Here is a 15,000-nt window from a genome sequence, read left to right as displayed (position 1 = left end):
TAGTTTGTTTGTTTGTTTGTTTGTGAAACGAAACAGATATCGGATATAACGATAATCATATGCAAAGGGAGTTGAAAGAGGGGGCGAGGGCATATACCTGGATTAAACTTGCGACCGAAAAAAAGAAAAACATGACTTGCAACTCTAAATATGTATCTTCGCCAACAAACTTGACACTGTTTTCTGTGCTGCCTGAACATAAGATAAAACAATACGCGAAGCAACGCGCACACACACTCCTCGCCTTACAATGCACAGAGTTGATTTTCTTTCCAAGTCTAATTACGGTAAAATAGTAGCGATAATAGAAGAAAGGGGAGAAAATGGAGGTTGGAAAAAAGACCAAAACACAAAGAAAACATTATAATTTCTTGCCAATTAAATATATAGCAACTAAATTAAATGAAATGCAAGGATAAGGAGAAAGAGATAGAGAGAGAGAATGAAAACTGTAAGAACGTAAAATTATGAACCTCCTCCCTTACATTATCTTTGTCAACAACAGTATTTACGGATATTTCTATCTGCAAGGCCCCCAGTGCGCGATCCTTCGGGGGAGGGGGTGACCGCGACCCCCAAACACGATTGTCAACTGCACCATAACATAAGAGAGGGGGAGGGGAGGGAAGGAAGGGGGTAGATGGGGGAGAGGGAGCTCGAAAGGGCCGCCCACCTGGACCCATCGAAAACTACCTGGAATCATCGAGAGCCGTCTGGAGACACTGCTCGCTGCTGATCAATATCTTTCCCTTTTTCTCGTTTGCACTCTTTCTATACAAGAAAAAGAAAGGGGGAGAGGAAGATGAAAAGAAAGAGGGAGGATAGAAAGTGGGAAAGGATGGGTGGGGGAGATGGATGGGGCGAGGGAAGGGGAGAATGGGGGGAATGAGCGGAGTGAGTGAGAGGAAAGAGAATGAGACGGGGAGGGAGGGAGGGAGGGAGGGAGGGAGGGAGGGAGGGAGGGAGGAAGAGATAGATAGATAGATAGATAGAGAGAGAGAGAGAGAGAGAGAGAGAGATAGAGAGAGAGAGAGAGAAAGAGAGAGAGAGAGAGAGAGAGAGAGAGAGAGAGAGAGAGAGAGAGAAAGAGAGAGAGAGAGAGAGAGAGAGAGAGAGAGAGAGAGAGAGAGAGAGAGAGAGAGAGAGAGAGAGAGAGAGAGAGAGAGAGAGAGAGAGAGAGAGAGAGAGAGAGAAGAGAGAGAGAGAGAGAGAGAGAGAGAGAGAGAGAGAGAGAGAGAGAGAGAGAGAGAGAGAGAGAGAGAGAGAGAGAGAGAGAGAGAGAGAGAGAGAGAAATGAGAAGGTTAATGAAGGACTTGAGAGGGGAAGGTCAGTGGCCTTACGAAGGGGAATAAGGGGACTGGAGAGCAGCGAGGGCCAAGAGGGCACGTGGTTGAGAAAGGGAGAGGAAAAATTAGCTCTAGAGAACGGACATAGAGGGGACATAAAGGAGAGGAGAGGAGGAGCAAGCACTACAGCTACGATGACAATTAATACTATTACCTCTAAAACTAGCAACAGCGATTCTTACTGCTATAATAACTCAGCAAAAACAACTCGGCAACAATAAGGACGCCGACAAAAAACCGCCACGGCCCTGAAATCCGTCCTTGGCAGCCAAGCCCCTGGACCGCCGCCGTGTCCCCGCGCCTCCACCCGCTCCGGCGAGGCGCTCACAAGCAGCCAAAAAAAGCGGCGGAGGATGTCAGGCTCGCATTCCCTCTCGCCCGCCGTGGCAACATCGTCCTCGGGCGAGTGCCGGCGCGAGGACAAGCGCGAGGACAACCCCGGCGCGATGGATACGTCGCCGTAATAACTGTCTTCCATTTCTCTTATCTCTCCCTCGCCTCCTCGCGATCACATTATCGTCCGCGCCGATAACTATCGTCTATAACCATGAGAAAAATATCGTACGGGCCATGAGGGCGATCGGACGGAATTACGATAATTATCCCGGCCGAAAGTGACACTCTCCGCGCCTCAAATTGCATGGATTCTAACACTTCTTTAGATACAATTTCTCGATGATCGCCACCTCCGCGATAGGTGCGGGAGGGGGAGGGAGGGGGGAGGGAGGGGAGGGGAAGATTAGTATGGGGTGAGGGGAAGGGGGCGGCGAATGAGGCAGAAACTGCTTCCATCCTTTCCTCCTTCTCATGTCTCTCACACTCTTCTCTCCCTTTTCCTCGTCCTCTTCTCCCACCCCATCGCCCCCCATTACCTGTGCCATTGTCGCGTCTTTAATGGATATCGTCACACCCGACGGCTAATCACGTCAGGGGAGGAAATGCCGACTCCTTGCTGTCAAACGGCCCGGGATAAAATTCCTGGCAGCGGGTTCTTGGGCGATAGTGGTTAGGATGGAGAACTCAAGAAAATATCGAACAGAGAGAAGTAAGACAGGGTGAGAGGGAGTGAAAGGAGTGAAAGAATGAGTGGCAGGGAACAGAAGTACAGAAAAAAGGGAGACAAGGGAGGGAAGGAGAGGAGAGAGGGGAGAAGAGAGGGGGGCTGCTAGAGAGTTGAAGAGCGCGACAGAGATGTATGAAGATCACACTGTGTGTGTGTGTGTGTGTGTGTGTGTGTGTGTGTGTGTGTGTGTGTGTGTGTGTGTGTGTGTGTGTGTGTGTGTGTGTGTGTGTGTGCACGCGCGCGCGCGAGCGAGCGAGAGGGAGAGAGGGAGGGAGGGAGGGAGGGAGGGAGGGAGAGAGAGAGAGGGAGGGGGAGGGGGGGGGAGAGAGAGAGAGAGAGAGAGAGAGAGAGAGAGAGAGAGAGAGAGAGAGAGAGAGAGAGAGAGAGAGAGAGAGAGAGAGAGAGAGAGAGAGAGAGGGAGGGGAAGGGGGAGGGGGAGGGGGAGGGAGAGAGAGAGAGAGAGAAGAAAATGAAAGATAAGAAGAAAGTAAGAGAAAAGGCACGATAAGAAGGAGCGAAGCAAGCCTGCCGGATGCACATTACCCATTGGTCACGGTGCACACGGCCCGCCACTGTACAACTGTTGCTCCTCCTGCTTGCTGCATCTTCTCCTCGCATCCCTCGCCTCCGAACTATACTTCTCTCTCGCATTCTCCTTTTCTGTAGCCCCACCATCCCTCACCCTCACTCCTCTTCCCCACCCTTCCCTCACCCTCAATCTTCCCCACTTCTCTTCCTTAAACCTCATCCTACAACTGTCCTTTCTTCCTATTTTGTGTAAGAATCGTTTTTCCTCCAGCTTGTCTATTCGCGCTTACTGCGATGCCGCGGATGACCCCCCCCCCCCCCCGTGCCCTCTTTCCTCATGACTCTCCTCATCCCTGTCTCTCCTCAATTCTCGTCCTACACTTGTTTATGTTTCCTTGCTATGTCTTTTCACATGTCAGTTCTCCACCCTCTGCTTCCCCGATTCCCCTCCGTCCCTTCGCCGTGTCCCCTTCTCTCCTCATCCCTCTCTGCGTCCCTGGAAGTACTCACGGCGGGGTTCTGGCCGGCCGTCTGTAGGGGAAGCAACGCCCACATCCGCGCTACGTACCTGTCAAGAGGGAAGAGATTGTTAATTCACATCCACGGTGCGGTCCGCAGGCCAGACGCAGCCTTGTGCTCCTGGCTGATTAAAAGCCACCTAAACATGTTGATTTATATGCAATGTCAACAATAAAGAAGCGAGGCGAAACATAAAATACATTTCATATATTACAACAGAAAATTCCCTAGATAAGACGATATAATTCAAACACAACCCGTGCAGGTCTTAAAAATAGCATGCATCAGCGCAGGGCACTGATCAATAACTCACTTGATCGACCCAAACAGACGAAAAAAAAAAAAAAAAACAATGGACAAAAGAAATACGGAAGAAAACCCGAAAAAGAAAAAGCGGCACCGCTAATCCCGCACCCGACCGCCGTCCAGTACTAATGGCGTTAATGACCTCTCAGGAAGAGCAGTCGCCGAGGCACTCTCCTGGCACTCTTCGTCCGACACACAAATCAACGGCTCACCCATCTCATCACGATCCTTCTCTTCCTCTGCTTTTCATATTCTTGGATTCTATTTCGTTGCCTTCTTGCTGTCTCATTTCTTCTTTCTTTCCTTCTTTCTCGTGTGTACTTTTTCCACTTTCTCCTTTCTTATTTCCACTGATCTCTAAGACTGTTCGCCAAAACAGGAGAGCGACGAAAGAGGAAGGAGGAAGACGAACAGATAAACAAACACGAAAGAGGGACGTGCGACAGATGATAAATGGCGGCGACACATGAGCAGCCAAACACCAAGGCCGGTGGGGGGGGGGGGGGGGGGGTGCTTCCGTGGGAGGAAAGAATACATTAAAGATCGAGGGGAAAAAATCTTAAACAGATTTAAGTCTCAAAAAAAGGTGAACCTCGACCACAAAAAAAGACAAGTGACGATCTCTGATCCGACAAATCGGCCTAAGAGCCTCGCCGGATAAGGAGGAGAAAAAATGCAAAGGGCTGTTGAAGAACTACATTCCCTTTCGCCTTTCGGTTTCATTTTCCCTCAGTCTGCCTCTCTCTCTCTCTCCTCCCTCTTCTATTCTATCCTTCCTCTCCCATTCACGGTTCCTCTTCGCCTTCCTCCTCCTCTTTCAAACAGCTTCGTTTCCATTATTCCTTCTTCCCTCTGCCACTCATTTTCCTCTCTGCCCTCCGGCGCAGAGGTTAAATAATGGTCAGAGTTCACGTTGACAAATGGGCGAGTGACAGTAGTCACGAGTTCCCTTGTCACGGCGAGACGTAGTGATGCGAGCAGAGCAGGTAAAACTCGTTCACACAAAAAGGGGAAATAAAAACGATATTCTTCATTTTAATCATGATCTCTGGACACCTTTAACAACAGATATACTTGCTACGGTAAAAGCCTATTATGACCAGTATACAGCGTACAAGACGCGCTCGTCGAGTATGTGCAGATAAACACACACATACCCATACACAGTCACAAACACAAGCACACACTCAGGGGCTCACACTCAAACCCACACTTACACTTGCTCCGAAATAACCGATCCATTTCGGTTATTTGCATCGTCTGATGAGGAACTCTTCACGCGTTCAAAACATTAGCTATTTTCCATTTCATATTGTGGCTGTTTCCTTTTATCTTTCTTACTGCTACATGTTACTGAATTTGTGTTTTTTCACCTATACAAATACACACACACAGAGCCATATACACGCACATACACCAAGACACTGACACAGACACACACGTGTGTGTGTATGTATATACATATATTATATATACACTTACAAACATATATACATATAAATATAAATATAAATATATATATATATTTTTTTTCCATAAAAAACAGGACCGTTGACGAGGGCTGACGGGGAGGGGGAGGGGCAAACGGGGCGGAGGAAAAGGTCGTGTTACCAGATAACCTGTATAGGGATTATACGCCCGCCCCCTTCCCCTTCTGCTCCTGCTCCGCCTCCTCCCCTTTCAGCCTCGCCGTGTGTGCCGCCGTTGCTGCTGCTCGCGCCGCCGCCCCTCGTCCTTCGCCTGGGGTCCTCAGGAGGAGTGAGGAGGCATGGAAGGAATCCGAGGGCGGTGGGAGCGGATAGGGGAAAGCGAGAGAGAAGTGGGAGAGAACATATGGAAACAGACGCACAGGGATTACGAGAACGGTGGGAGGACGGGAGGTTTCGATATAAATGCAAGAGAGTATTGCTGGCAAGCATACCTTTAAAAGGGAAAGAAGAAAGAAAAGACACACAAAAGACTGAATTTTCTCTCTTCTTCTCCATCTTTGCCTTTCTACATTAAAGATGTCTATATCGCTTTATGCTTCCTCTTCCGCTCCCCCGTGTCCCTCCCCGCCGGACCCCCCCTCCCACGCCCCCCACAGGCAGGTCCGAGGGGCGGCGAACGGCATTTCCTCGCCCTCGCCGCCCTTTCTTGTTTCTCTAGTTCTAGAAAGTGAGTGAAAGAGAGGGAAAGGAAATATAGGGCGAACATGAGAAGGAAAGATGTTAAATAAACGCATGAAAAAGCATAATCCATCAACAACCACAAAAATCAGAAAACAAATGAGTCCTCTAACTTTAAACTCCCCTCTCAAGCAGCCTAACTCCCTCTCCCGCCCCCCAGAAACGAGCATCGACTGAGCCGCGGACTGCCTTACGCGATTCGCATTCAAACCCTCATTAACGCAGCCGGCATTATGCCTGGCGTCGTGCAAGGCGTCTGGGATATCACGTAATGAGGCCGGGAATATCTCCCAAGCATTTGGAACGTCTTAAAAAAGAGGGAGGAGGAGTGAAGAAAAATGGGGAAGAGGACTAGAGATTTGAGGGGGAGGAAGAGAGGGGAGGGGGGAGGAGGAAGTACAAAATATGGGGGAGAGGGAATGAAAGGGGGGGAAGTAAAAGAGGGGAAGAGGGTAAAAAAAAGTGGGAGAGGAGTTTAAAATGGGGAATTCTGATTTGTATATAAAGTGTAATCTCTTCTCTCTCATCGTCTCTTTCGCTTTTAGGAGCTCGGAATACTGGGAATACAGAGGAGGAATAATGGACAGATAATGAGAAAATGGATTTAAAAAAAATAAAAACTAAAAAAAAAAAAAAGAATAATTAAATCATAAGAAACAAAGGACGGGGAAAGCAAGGCATAAAGGAAAGAACGAAAGAGGAAGAGAGGAGAGGAGAACGATGCCAGAAGGAAGAGCAGGGTGTGTGTATGAATTTCCAGTCGGCCCAATTATCCTAGCAGTGTCTGTGTAATTAGTCACTGATGAGATAATCAAGAAAGTGATTACCCCGTTATTGCACACTTGCTGCTTGGCGCTGGTGGCGAAGGCGCTGCGGCGGCGAGCGGCGCGGGATCGGCCGGGCGGCTGCAGGGGCGGCGCTGTGCTGGGGCCTGGCGTGCGCGAGGGGCCTCTGCTGCGTCAGAGAGAGAGAGAGAGAGAGAGAGAGGGAGGGAGGGAGGGAGGGAGGGAGGGAGGGAGAGGGAGGGAGGGAGGGAGGGAGGGAGGGAGGGAGGGAGGGAGGGAGGGAGGGAGGGAGAGGGAGGGAGGGAGGGAGGGAGGGAGGGAGGGAGGGAGAGAGAGAGAGAGAGAGAGAGGAGAGAGAGAGAGAGAGAGAGAGAGAGAGAGAGAGAGAGAGAGAGAGAGAGAGAGAGGGAGGAAGGGAGGGAGGGAGGGAGGGAGGGAGGGAGAGGGAGGGAGGGAAGGAGAGGGAAGGAGAGGGAAGGAGAGGGAAGGAGAGGGAAGGAGAGGGAGAGGGGGAGAGAGAGAGAGAGAGAGAGAGAGAGAGAGAGAGAGAGAGAGAGAGAGAGAGAGAGAGTGAGTGAGTGAGTGAGTGAGTGAGTGAGTGAGTGAGTGAGTGAGTGAGTGAGTGAGTGAGTGAGTGTGTGTATGTTGTGTGTGTGTGTGTGTGTGTGTGTGTGTGTGTGTGTGTGTGTGTGTGTGTGTGTGCGTGCGTGCGTGCGTGCGTGCGTGCGTGCGTGCGTGCGTGTGTGTGTGTGTGTGTGTGTGTGTGTGTGTGTGTGTGTGTGTGTGTGTGTGTGTGTGTGTGTGCGTGCGTGCGTGCGTGTGTGCGCGAAAATGAGTGAGTGAGGAAGTACCGGGTCAGAGGACAGTGATTAACAGCGAGCGCGGAGAAGCTGGGCATGGGGCATGGGGCATGGGGCATAGGGCAGGAGGCGAGGCCCTAAAAAGCCGCGCCGGGGCATGGGCAGGAGGCGGGAGCGGGTCTCTTATCGCGGTCCGCTATCTGGAGCAAGGAGCAATAAAACCGTAATGTCAAATAAACGTCTCCATAAGTTGCGGTTAATCAGATGCTTCTTCCATGACCGCATCTAAACCGCAAGCAGGAAGGCCCACGAGTTTTATCAATAAAGGTTGTAATGCTCTTGTGAATGAACTCTTACTCGCTTCCTCGCCCCTCCCCCTCTTGCCCCCAACCCCTTCCAGAGTGTAAGCCGTCAGCAAATCCGTAAAACAAAAAACAGACTTGAGATACTTTTAAAAAATGTATTAAAATCATTATCTACCTAATCTCCATTTTATATGAAGACGTTGGTGAATTTTAAGAGATATTTAATCTCCGGGAAATTGCCAATCAAATCCTAATTGTTGTGATCTATGGGACCCGCCTTGACAGGTAATTGGCTGCCACGACACCTGTAAAAATTTTGTTGTTAGCCAATGACAGCCGAACACGTGTCGTCATCCGGCGACCAATCGTGGTCCTCCGGACTCTAAAGCTCCACTAATGGTATTTTTGCTTCATAATCACCTCAACCAATCAGCGACGTGGGACGACCCCTCGTGACTCCGCCCCTCGTTATCACGACTAATGGGGAGGTAACGACTTGTCTCATTAAGACGGCGGGAGGGTTATCAACCCATGCAATGCTGTGTCGGTGCAACCTCCGTAAGCCACTCAAGCCGGCTGCGTCATTCGCCTCCATTTTAAGTCCCGCTTCCTCCACAGTCTATGGCTCTCCTCTCCGGGCTTTGTCCTCCGTCTCCTGCACCCCCCCCCCCCCCCAGGTAGCAAGAGCCGAGCGGGTAAGGAACAGCGACGCAAGAAGCCCCGCCACAAAAAAGAAACCTTATCAAATACTTTACTTGGACACGACAGCATCGACAATCTGTTAAAAGACTCTTAGAGGATAACAAGATAACACCAACTTGCCCGACATGTCCAACAGGTGTCGACAACAGGATGCAGAGAAAAAAAGAAGATCAGATTACGCCAGTTTCGACTCCTGAGAACTTTATCGTTACCTCTTCATTATCTCGAACCGTCGCTGACTTCACCATCTCCACGACACTGTTACTGCCGATACTGCAGCCCGCCCTCGCCCTCCTTCCTGCTTGAGTTCGCACACGAAAAGGAGCGCAGTAAATGATACTGATCAGTCTAACGGTTCGTCTAGTGATGATGAGGATAAGAATATTCAACCTTTACATTACATTCCCTATCTTCAGTAACATATCTCACCCCTCTTCTCCCTTCGTCTGACCCTAAAACGAAAAAAAGGATGAAACGGACACATCACATTCCGGAATAACAGCGAGGGTTTCATATGGTTCATCCCTAAAAGAGCTGGATAGCTGGCTCTCTCCCGCCCCCACTCCACCCCGGTTGATAATGCTTACCAAACCTCTAAAGGAATTGGCTTTGCCGACAACTAGTCCACTTTACCGCTTCTCCTTATCCTTTCCTCCTACTAGCTTCAATCTACTTTTCATCATAGCTATTCTTCCAGTCTCTTGCCCACGCCCCTTCGCCCCCGCTCAGCGCCGGCCCCCTCCTCCTCCTGGACATCGCCGCCAATAAACACTTTTAGAACAAGACTTAAAGGTCAATAAAGACTTCGGTCTGGTTGGACAACTCGATGAAGTTATCCCACTTCCAACTCCGCCTCCTCCCCCTCCCTCTCTACCTGTCTCCCTCAACCTTCTCATTCTCCCTCTCCCTCTCCCTCTCCCTCTACCCTTTTCTTCACTTCCTCCCTCCCTCACCTTTCTCCTTTCCATTTTTCTTCCCTTTCCACCTTCTTGACCCTTCTTCGCCTGGCATGTCTCTGTGCGCTCATATCTGCGGCTGTTTGCATGCGTCTAGCTCCCCCTCCCCTGCCTCCACCCTTCCCCTCCCCCACCCGGAACCAGGGCACGAAACGGCCGCTCCGTTCGCTTGATGGTATCGCAGTCTTCGCGGGTCCCGCCATCGCCCTCCTCGCCCGGCCGAGCCCGCGATGGTATCTTTGCCTCGGGTGGCGGTACCAGATGGTATCTTGGGACGCTAAACCAATAATGCATCGATCCGGTAATGACGGACGTGAAGGCTTGCCCGGATGCACCTCCCAGCCTGGTTTATGCCCCGCGCTCGCTCGCTTTCTCTCCTCCGGTGATCTCCGCTCCTTACTGAGTAGCGTTTGCCTTTTTCTCTTTACACACTTTCTTCACAGTTGCACTTTCCGTCCCTCTCTTCAAAAGAAAACCATGATGAAAGATGGATAAGCGGTGCAGAAAACATTCATTCATGTCAAATCTCCCTGTATTTCTTTCGTGTCCTTTCGTAGCTTCTAGACCTCTCGCTTCCTCTTGCCCTCCTTATTCCCGCCCTCTCATTCGCGCTAGCGCCAAAGTGCGTCCTCGTTATCTGAGCCCCTCCTGCCAAGCACAAGTTCACAGACAAAACGTCCCTTCCATCCAGGACTCGTCTCGCGTCCCGGATCAAAGGAAGGGAAGGAGGCGGCGAGGAGGTCGGTGGGGGGGGGGGGGGGGGGGGGGAGAGGAAATCTTGCGGGATGAAAGGGGGAGAAGGGAAATAGAGGAAAGGAAGGAAGGAGGCATGGCAGAGGCGAACGAAAGCAGAATTGGGTCCTGGTGGATGGATCAAGCGCTAATACCGGGGTTATAGAATGTCGCGGACGGCAATAGATGGCAAGTCTCCTTACATGCTTATCGCGGACCTGCGCATTAATTACATCTTCGCCTCCGACCGACCCGCACTGCCGCTTACTGAGGCTCTCTTGCGCTCCAGAATCAATTGAGTCTACTGTTTATCTTCTGCTCCCCGCCACTCTTCTCTCAGATATACTCGTCTTCTTTCTCTTGTCTCTCCTCTTTCTTGCCTCATTCGAATGCTTTTCCTCTGGCCTCGGTCCCCTTTCCTTCCTTTCCGTCGGTCCCAGTTTCTACCCTTCTTTTCCTTGTGCTTCCCCCTTACGTTATTCCCTCCCGCTCTTTCTCTCTGTCTCTGCGACTGTCTCTGCGACTGTCTCTCCCTCCTCCCTTCCTCCCTAAAGCTTGAGTCAAAGCAGAGGATGACAATTACTCTCCGCCGCGGCGTCCCGCTACGGCGCCTTGATGTTCTGATTGAGACGAGCGATGTCGTTTAAGACCGCCATTACAAGGGATGCAAAGAGCTAGGCAAGGAGGGAGAGGGAGAGGGAGAGGGAGAGGGAGAGGGAGAGGGAGAGGGAGAGGGAGACGGGAGGGAGAGGGAGGCAGGAAAAAGAGGAAGACAGGAGGGAGAGGGAGACACGAGGGAGAGGGGGGAGGAAGGAAGACGGGAGGGAGGGAAGGAGGGAGGAAAGGTAGAAGGGTGGAAGCGTAGAAAAGGAGAGAGGGGGTAAGTGGAAGATGGAGCCTAGGAGACTGGAGGATATGAGAAGATAGGTAAGCAAGAGGAGACCGGCGAGAGAGAGAGGGAAGAAGATGAACAGGATACTAGGATGAGCACAAGGGAAAAAAGGGAACGCGGAAGGAGAGAAGAAGAAAAAATCAAAGTCATAGCAAATATTCCATCAAAGCCATTTAATTGGGCTCTGCCTTGCAGAGAAACTGGAGACGATGAAAAAACATTACGAGAAAGAGCGATCATGAGATCAAGAGAACAAAATGTTTCATTCATCCACCCGCAAGAAAAAAAATGCACATTCCCAACTCGACGCCCGCTGCCCACTCAGCCCCCCCCCCCCCCTGACGGGAGGAGAGCAGCGCTGATCAGCCGAAGGAGGGAGGGAGCTGGAGATGCACATGATAAAAGTGCGGAGGGAGGACGTGGAAAGGGAAGAAGGCTTATAAAATAAAATGGCCACGATATGATATTAAAAGAAAGTGAAACAAGATAAAAAAGGCAGAAACAGACAATACAAGGGTTGAGAATAACAATAACTTATAATAGTAATGATAAAAACATCGCTTATTATGTATACAATAATGAAAAGAATACGAAAACGAAAAAACAGACAAAAAGACAGAAACAGATAATAGCACTGGCAACGGCAACGACGACAAGACAAATAACAGATGGAATAGGAATAAACTGAAGATGATTAAGAAAAAGAAGAAGAAGAAGAAGAAGAAGAAGAAGAAGAAGAAGAAGAAGAAGAAGAAGAAGAAGAAGAAGAAGAAGAAGAGAAAGGAGGAGATCAACTCACTGGGTACATCGCGAGCGTCGTCGCCTCCAGCTGACCGCCCGACCGTGTAATGCTACTTGTTATTATTTCTCATTTTTAAACCAACTTCGGCAAGTGAAGGAAAAATGCCAGACAGGGTTCTTCCCCAAAGATTATTATTGCTTTAATTGACTGGTTTTTCTTCAAAGGATGGACGGGGAGGAGGAGGAGGAGCAGGAGGAGGAGGAGGAGGAGGAGGAGGAGGAGGAGGAGGAGGAGGAGGAGGAGGAGGAGGAGGAGGAGGAGGAGGAGGAGGAGGAGGAGGAGGAGGAGGAGGTGGAGGAGCAGGAGGAGGAGGAAGACAAGGAGAAGGAGGAGAGGGAGGAGAAGGAGGAGGGAAGAGAAGGATGAGGAAGAGAAAGAGAAAGAGGAGGAGGAGGAGAGGAGAAGGAAGAAGAAACGGTGGGCGAACGTGGAGATTCTGCACGTGAAAAAGCCAAAAGCGAATTCCGAGAAAAAGAAGAATTAACGGAGGTCAAGACACGCAGAGGCCGGCGACGGAAGAGTAGCAGCAACCTCCCGCGCGCCGCGAACGAGGCTCTCGAGGGGCGGCTCACGAGGGGAGGAGATTGACAGAAAGAAACAGGAAAGTTTCTTAAAACGGAAAAAGAGAAAAAGGGGGAAAACAATACGGAGGATACTGTAGAAGTAGAGCGTACGGGGGAACAGGATGAACACGAAGCACCGGAGCCGTTACCTCCATCTGCACCGCCGTCGCCCGCGCTCCCGCAACCGCCAAGTGGACCGTAAATGCTAATCGAGTCCCGAAGATTTACATACGTTAGCGACACGAGGCACGCTGCACTTGGGACCAGATATGTGGCCGGGGGGGAAAGGGGGAGGTGGCGGGGGAGGAAATGAAGGGGGGGGTGGAGGAGGAGGAGGAGGAGGAGGAGGAGGAGGAGGAGGAGGAGGAGGAGGAGGAGGAGGAGGAGGAAGAGGAGGGGAGGAGGAGGAGAGGGAATAGGAGGGGGAGGGAGGGGAGGAGGAACAAGAAGGAAGAGGAGAAGAAAGAGAAAGGGAAAGAGGAGTAGAAGGAGATGGAAGAGGAGGAGGAGGAGGAGGAGTAAGATGATGAAGATAAGGAAGAGAAGGAAGAGGAGTGGGAGAACGAGGTAGGGGCAGAGGAAGGGGAGGAGATGCATGAGGGGCCAGGGACCACAGGATGAACAGCTACTGAAGTAATTAATTTGACACACTTTTAGAGAAGATTCAAGTGGAGTTACTATATATCATGAACATTATATACATGTGCATGTGTATGAATTTATGTTTATGTATATGTGTATGTGCATGCATATGTGTATATGTATTGCGCGCGCGCGCAATACATATATATATATATATATATATATATATATATTAATTGTGTATGAGAGAGAGAGAGAGAGAGAGAGAGAGAGAGAGAGAGAGAGAGAGAGAGAGAGAGAGAGAGAGAGAGAGAGAGAGAGAGAGAGAGAGAGAGAGAGAGAGAGAGAGATGCCCGGGCATCCGTTGGCACTCGGCACAGGGTACGCTCGCATTCCCCCGCGAGGCTAATAATTGTAATAATCGATTATAGACTGACCAGTGAGGTTCGCCTTTGACCATCATTATCACGGTATGATGAAGTGTTGAGTTGGAGGAAGGGGTTCCACTCGGCCTCAGGGGGGAGGGTACGAGAGGCAGGGGAAGGCGGTGAGATGGGACGAAGAAAGGAGGGTCAGGAGAGAGAAGGCGAGGGGAAAGGAGGATGAGCGAGAGGCGGGTAAAGAGTGGAAAATGAAGTGGCTATGTCAAAGGTGATCATGACTAAACCAAATGACACAGCTATTGACTAAAACATGGAAAGCCGACGAGCAGGAAGACGGGGGGGGGGGGGGAGAACCGGGACGACGCACAACAGATGGTAAGAAAAGGGGGGAGGGGAAGGGGGAGAAAGACCAATCAGCCCAGTAATGGAGCCAATTTGCGGCCACGTGTGTAAGTCCCCGGTCCGTTAGCTCTGCCTGGCGTGGGTGATTTCAACGCCAGTCCATGAAGTGATCCGCCGCACCCAAGGGCTGCCGTTGCGTGCGGTCCAAGCGACGGCCTCTGCGGCTCGCTTGCCCGCCCGCCCTCGCCAGCATTTCCGCAACGGGCGCAATGAGATGCTAATTGACAACTTTCATTCTGATCTTAATCGACCTCAAACCACAGCGAGTGAAGGGGCTGCGGCGACAGTCGTCGTTTCCGATTTCCCGAAGGGGTCTCGGGTTTCCTTAAGACGATAGCGACGACAACAGCGACGGTCGCGGTTGTAACATGCATTCACGCCAAGCCGCGCCGCGATTTACGAGCGCACCTGTCGCCTCCCTCAGAGCATTGGCCGCAGACCTGCGGCGTTGAGGAGATCTCCCGCTCGTGCTGCACGGGAACGATCCGCATGTCGACAAGTTACAAATGCGCCTTTGTAAACAACTGTTAGCTAATATCGTAAACAACAATGCGTTAATACCTTAAAACAATCGCCCATTGATAAATACACACAGCTTTCCGTTTAAGACTAGAGTTCGATTATTTATGCAGTCAAGTGCAACCAGACTTTACACACACAAACGTGCACCAAAATGAGCTTATTGGCAGGTAAGTCCCGCACATAGGCGAGGCAGCTAACAAAATACCTCCTAATAAATAGTGAGAGGGAAGATTTACATATCAAGCCGTGAGGGTCCACAAGTCATTTCCCTGCGGGTGGGGGCGGGGGTACAAGAGGGAGGGAAGCAAAGGCAGGGAAGCACAGGGAGGGATCCCCCCCTCCCCAACTCGCACAGGCCTCTCTCCCCCACACCCTCTCCCACGACCCCTAGCCTCTCCCCTCCCCGAAGTTCTGGAGGAGTTTGATGAATGCCAGATGTCCTACAACACACCATCCAAGTACCGCCCCTCCACCTCCTCTTCGTCCCCCTCGCCCTTCTCATCCTCTTCCTCCTCTTCTTCTCGTTTGCACTTTCTCCCCACCAAACAGGAAGAATCATTCAAAACAAAAGTCATATTTAATTACATTCTCAGACGTGCCTCCTGCACTCGCAAAATATCTATTTTTTATTCAACTGCTGTAA

The sequence above is a fragment of the Penaeus chinensis genome, chromosome 38, assembly GCF_019202785.1.
Source record: "Penaeus chinensis breed Huanghai No. 1 chromosome 38, ASM1920278v2, whole genome shotgun sequence".
In the NCBI taxonomy this organism is placed as follows: Eukaryota; Metazoa; Arthropoda; class Malacostraca; order Decapoda; family Penaeidae; genus Penaeus; species Penaeus chinensis.
This window is presented reverse-complemented; position numbering follows the sequence as displayed.